Below are 6,701 nucleotides of genomic sequence, written 5' to 3' on the forward strand. Positions count from 1 at the left end.
CAGGACACATAGCTTTCTGTGCTACAGCTGAGACAGTCACAGGAAAGCCAAGATGTTTGGTCACCCTACTGAGCAATAATTTGGAGGTAACATCTCTACTCAGTAATTTTTGCATGTTTAGCTAATGTTTGCCCCCATCTGTTCAAAGGACGATTCAATCAGGCCATACAATAACCTCAGTGTTTCCCTGGGAGGAATTCTTCTTTGGGGGATAACAGTGGGTAGACATGCAAGTCTCCAGGGTATCAGTCTCATTTGTTTCTCCCCCGGGAGCCTCAAGGAACAAAGAAAGCCTGGAGTGACCCCAACTATCCATTGGGACATCATCTAGAAGAGTTGATAGGGCCGTCGAGCTGATGATTGCTTCCATCGAACCTAGTTTCAAAGTCAGTGGAGGAAAACAGATCCAAGACCATACTGCCTTAAGTCATTCTGTGAGAGTTGGGCCTTCCTTCTCTGCATGTGGTCTTTCTGGGAAAAACAGAGTGGACTGCCCTTGCCACCAAACTCCAAAACCAAACTCACCGCCATTGACTTGATTCCCACTCCTAGCCCCACTGTAGGACAGGATAGAACTGCCCCTGTGGGATTCCTGCGCCTACAACTCTTTACAGGGCTAAAGAGACTCGTCTTTCTCCCATGGAGTGGCTGTTGTATTTGAACTGTTGACCTTTCCAGTAGCAGCCTGCATGTAGCCCGCTGCAAAAAAACTAATTCCAAGTACAGGCTGGACTAGTTGATTTTTTAAGGTCTGTCTCAAATTGTTTTCAATTGATAATCCCAAACATCTCAGATCTTTCATAGAATAAAACACTGCTCCATTCTTTCCCCAGGAGCCCTGGTAACACAGAAGTTACACATCGGGCTGCTAACCTCCAGGTCAGCAATTTGAAACCACCAGACAGTCCGGAGTAGGAAAAAATAAAACCTCTACTCCTGGAAAGAGTTCCAATCTCAGAAACCCACCCAGGCAGTTCCACCCTGCCCTCCATGGTTGCTGTGAGGCAGAATTGACTTGATGGTGGTGAGTGTATGAGTGATATGCTTCACCTTGTCATTTAGGATGGCACAGTGGCTGTGTGTTAGGCTGATAACTGAATGGCCAGCTGTTCGAAACCACCAGCCACTCCTCCGGAGAAACATGGTGCTTTCCAACCCCTGAAAGACATACAGTCTCAGAAATCCAGAGGCAGTTGTCCTCTGTCCTGCAGGGTCGCTATGAGTCCACGTTACCTTGATGGCAGTGAGTTTAGTAAATTTTCTATTGAAGAAAAGAAAGTCACTCGTGTTTATAATCTGCCTCTTTTCCTTCCTGAACCTTTAGAGAATGAGACAGGTGGGGGGAGTGGTTTATGAGTTCTAGGTTGAAAAAACATTTGGAAGCAGGAAGAAAAATGTGATATAGCATGGATTTTTGTTTGTTTGGGCCATATGGGATGAGTGAAAATGAGAACATGTTAGAACCAGTCCCATTTTCATAAGGCAAGTCAAATAATTCAGAATTATATTCTTCAAAAGTGTCCCAAGTGTCTTCATAATCAGTCACGTCACCCAGAGCAAAGACTGAGAACAGGGGCTGACATTTGTTCCACTAAAATTAAATGCCCAGGACCCTCCTGTCCTAGCCTACTGTGCCAGAGCAAGGCGAGCTTCTCAGATCTGTGTCTCAAGAGTAATGATCCTTGTTCTACTAAAATTTATCTGGAGGAGCCCATCGGGGGGCAGTAAATCAAAGAGCTTGTTGGCACACGTTGACAGCCCTTTCTTTTATCAATACTAGCTTTTACATTGGTTTCTGGAATTTGAGCCACCTTTGTGGCATACATGTGTCTAACTGAATGGACAAACATGGGATGACACCGAAGACCTTCAATGAGTTCCCTATTGAACTCCATTGGCCACCCTCTGGATATCCTGCAAGTCACTTCTCTGATCTTCTGTATCCTAATCAGCAAAATTAAGAAACGGAACGGAATGATCTCTAGATCCCTTCCAGCTCTCACTGCATCTGTGTGATTGCTCCCCTTGCTGCCTTCTGCAACATCTCTGCTGGTGAGAGTTTTTTTCTTCCTCTCAGAGCCAAGCCATACATAGGGGTGTCCAATGAAAGAAAGCTGCTGCGTGGGAGCGGTAGGACTGCGAAGGGCAAGAAGAGCCAAGTAACTTTGATGAAGGTGACCTTGGAGCTAGTGAGCACTTCCTTGATAAAAGGGATCGAACGCTGTAAGTTCTGAACAAGCTCATTTCTGCTGGGTGATTTCAATGTCTGGTATGGAAGTTAGATCTCTTCCTTTTAAAATGTCAATAGTGATAAAATGTTAACGTTAAATAAAATGTGGCTTTTATTCCTCTGTGGTTATTATAGAGAAGGGTACCTAGTTATAGGATGAGGTCAAATCAAGGCAAAGGTAATCTATGTTCAAACTTAAGGGAGCGTCCTTGGCCCTTCAATAATCAGAGCCATGTTAGCTCATGATGGTGAACGTCACAGCTCCTCTTTGGGAGCCCTCCAAGTCAAGCACTTGGCCTTTATTCTTATTTGTTTAGTCTCCACTATTATTTATTCGGTTGTCTTTTCCTGGAATATCTGTAACCTTTCTTTGTCCCTACCTATGAAAATCTTTGTCCCTACCTATGAAAATCTAAGGTCGAATTTGCTTGTCGCGTCCTTCGGAAACCGACCTGCTAACTCCCTGGCCGGCGTTATTGTGCTTTCTGTGCGCTTCGAGTCCATGTTGTTTATATGGCACTTGGCACACCGTGGGAAGTGTAGCTATATGTGCTTCTTTCTGCTACACTGCAATTGATGGAGTGCAGACCCAGTAGGGTCTTTACAACTCAGCAAAAAGAAAGCAGGGGTCAGTGAAAAGAGACAGACCTTCAGTAATACGGAAGGACACAGCTCCAACAATGGGCTCAAGACTAGCCACCATTGTGAGGATACCGCAGGGTGGGGCGGTGGTTCATTCTATTGTGCACTGTGAATTAAAACCAACTCGAGGGCACCTAACAATAACACAACAAAGAGAAGTCACCTACTTTAGTTAGTAATCCAATGAAATTGTCGCGGTATCCATGACAAAGGCCTCTGTGGGAGATAGAAGTCCTGGTTGGCATCCTCCTGACGCTGAGGAACTGACCACATGCATCTTAAATGGAATTATACATTTTGGTGCTTGGATTCCTAATTTTATCTTATTACTGTGGAGATACTCATGGTGCGAGAAGGAGGGCAGGGCATGATGGGAGAACAGGGATAATACTTATGGAAGGGAAACCATTCCAGAAAATCACAGGCTTCTCTGTTGTCGCCAACATTCTTAATCATCTACTCAGAGCTCCTCGAATCAAATTCCCTGTCTGAACACCCACTTCCAAACTTTTATGAGCTTTACTCCTAATGGTCTGACCACCTCAAACCACCTTCGGAAGACTACCCTTGGACTAGGAGAGCCAGAACAAGAGTGCTTAGAGGATGACCATGGACCCCACCATCTTCCTCTACTGGTCTCCAGCAACTCACTGGGCTCAGACTGTGAAGCCAAGCGCCTTTACCTAAGACGTTATTTTGATTCAAGAACTCTGCACAGGATCAGGTAGGAGCTGGGACATGGCCAGAAATCACATCTTTGCTTGCCTTTCTCTCCGCACTCCCTGTTTCCTGTGTCCCCTCTTCCTGTATGGGTTTCTCTCAGAGCAATTCTGTAATAAATTCCACACACCCTTGTCATAATACCCACTTCTAAAGAAGTCACCCTAAGATAAGATTGCAACTTTCAAGGTTCCTCAAACAAGCTCAAAGTCAACTGGGTCCCTGGTCTGACCTACAGAGCCTGGAAAGAGTTGAACAGGGCAGACTCCATCCTCCATAGCTTTCCTATGTGTCAAGGGGCATTCAAATGGCTGAGGTGGAAACCCCACTGCAGGCCATTAATCAGACAAATCATACCAACTTTAAACAGGCTGAAGCTCCATTGAAGTCTTAAGCACTGACATAACCTTTCATAAATAGTTCCATATCTAACACAACTTAAATAGAATCTATTCAAAGGTACACATACATTTTTCTCTCTCATCACACTTCAAGGTTTTTTCGTGTCTTCATTCAAGCCAAAATGAGACTTGGAAGCACTACAGGCTCTTTTATTCTTTTTTGGAAATTATTCGTGAGGAATGACTCTCTTGAAAAAGCTGGTTGTTATGAAGTTCTTAGCTCAATTTTTCAGACATCTTCTCAGAACTTTGGATAAAAAGCCAAATTTTGGTGTGTAGTCTATGCAAATTTGACATATTTGAGAGTCTTGCTTTCAATTAGCTTCTGGGCTAAAGACAATCAAACAAAAAGGGAAAAAATACAACATGAGTCACTGAATACTTATCCTTTTTTTTAGGTGAAGCGACCGCTGACATTGACCAGCTTCAGTTACAGCATGCTTAACTGTTATTGTTACCTACTCTTATGCAATTGGTCTCAGGCCCTGTCTCTTAGGCATGGGTTATGAAATAGATTTCACTCCCTGATGCAAGGGAGGCTGGATGACGTAACATAATCTTTGTCCTGTGATTTTTGGCTTAAAGTTTTGTCTTTCTCTCATTTGGCCTTTCCAGAAGTTTCCAGAAATTCTTAAATAGATCACTCAGTTACTAAACCATGTGAAACAGAGTCTGACCTCTGAAACAGAAGTCTCATGGACATTTATTTTCAGGTTGTTCCCAAGCACATCTCAAACCATTGAGTCACACATTGATAATGCCTCATCTTTTTATTGAATTTTGTCAATCACGAGACATAATCATTGAGACACCAAATAAAAAGGACAAAAGTAGGCAAACAACACCAAGTTAAAGAGTCTGGTCTTAACACGTAAGCGTATAATATATTCATACTGTTTGACTAACTTCCTTCTTTCCTTGTTTTTAAGGCTGTGTTATGAATGAATGTGAGCTCTACCATGCATGATCTTACAACAAAAACTTGCCAGACTATTAAAGTGTGGTTATAATTCATGGAGTGTATTCCTTGATACTCAAAGGAATCTCCACATACATATGTATGTCCACAACAGACTAATTTGAGAAAAATGTAGCATAATGAAAAATGCATGGACTGGGAGGAGTAAGAGCTGATGTGAGGCTCAATCCACAAGTTTCTAGTTCTGTAACTAAGCAAATCACATAATATCCATTCCCAAGAGGCCTTGGTTTAGTTGAATAAAACGCAACTAATCATGCCTACATTTGGCTCTGAGCACCAGATTAATAACATTTCTGAAAGAGCTCCGTGCATTAAGAAATAGAATTTAACTGTTAGTTTATTCATTAAAGCCGAGTCCAGAAACATCCATTAAAGATATGCAGATAGGAAATGTTGACTTGCCAAGAACTCTAGTGATGTAACAGGTTATGCATTGGGCTGCTAACCGCAAGATTAGAAGTTCAAAACCACCAGCAGCTCCACAGAGCTTTCTACTCCTATAGAGGTTTACAGTCTTGGAAAGCCAAAAGAGCAGTTCTACTCTGTCCTGTAGAGTTGCTATGAGTCAGGGTAACTCGGTGGCACTGAGTTTGCGTGAGATTTTTTAGTGTTAGATGTGACGGAGCCCTGGCGGTGGGCATAATGGGCTAGGACAGACTGAGCGCCTAACCACACGGTCATCGGTTGGAACAGCCAGCCTCTCTGCAGAAGGAGAAGGAGTGGGTCTGCTCCTGTAAAGACTTCAAGTCTCAGAAACCCCAGAGGGAAGTTCTATTTTGTCCTGTAGGGCTGCTCTGCGTTGGAATGGACAGTGAGCGAGGGGCTGTGATAAATGTATATATTTTTTATCATTTTATTGGGGGCTCGCACAACTCTTATCACAATCCATACATGCATCCATTGTGTCAAGCACATTTGTACATCTGTTGCCATCATCATTCTCAAAGCATTTGCTTTCTGCTTGAGCCCTTGGTTTCAGCTCCTCATTTTCCCCCCTTCCTCTCTGCTCCCCCTCCCTCATGAACCTTGATAATTTATAAATTATTATTGTTTTGTCATATCTTACACTATCCGCCATCTCCCTTCCCCCACTTTTTTGTTGCCCATCCCCCAGGGAGGAATTATATGATACACATATTTTTACAGGGAAAAAAAAGTACAAGATAGGTAAGTGGGGATTTCACGATTGAGATATGAATTGAAATTTATTCCTCCACTGAGAATAGTTTTGTAGTTCAGTTGGCATATATTTTTTGAGCCACAAAGATAAGCCAGTATTCTTTGAAGGCTACCTCTCAAAGAAGACTGACGTGATCAAGCTATAAAATGAAGTACGGACAGCAAACAGTAGACAGGACTGTTGAAAAAATGTGGTCAATCTCATAGACGATACACTTACCATAAAAGTCATCCCTGACCTCAGTTCAACTTCTAGACAATTCTTACTTGCTGGTTGATGCGATGAACGTATGCCTTCACATTGAACCAGTTGAACCAATGACTATTCCTTAGAAGTTCTTCATCACAGTCATCTTCACTCGCTGCTCATGCAGCTTTGGAATCGTTGAAAAGGCGTTGAGTCTTTCCTGCACCATCCATGAATGTGGGGCCCATCCAGTGGGCAAAGTTATGAAAAGTTCAGAGGCGTAACCAGACACCTTGAGGGAATGTGCCTCTGGCCCTGGGGCCTTGGCCCATCGCCTGGAGGATCACCCAAGGTTAATGG

This window comes from Echinops telfairi, unplaced genomic scaffold (assembly GCF_000313985.2).
Source record: "Echinops telfairi isolate 266 unplaced genomic scaffold, ASM31398v2 ScPeMD7_7469;HRSCAF=8507_0, whole genome shotgun sequence".
Classification (NCBI taxonomy): domain Eukaryota; kingdom Metazoa; phylum Chordata; class Mammalia; order Afrosoricida; family Tenrecidae; genus Echinops; species Echinops telfairi.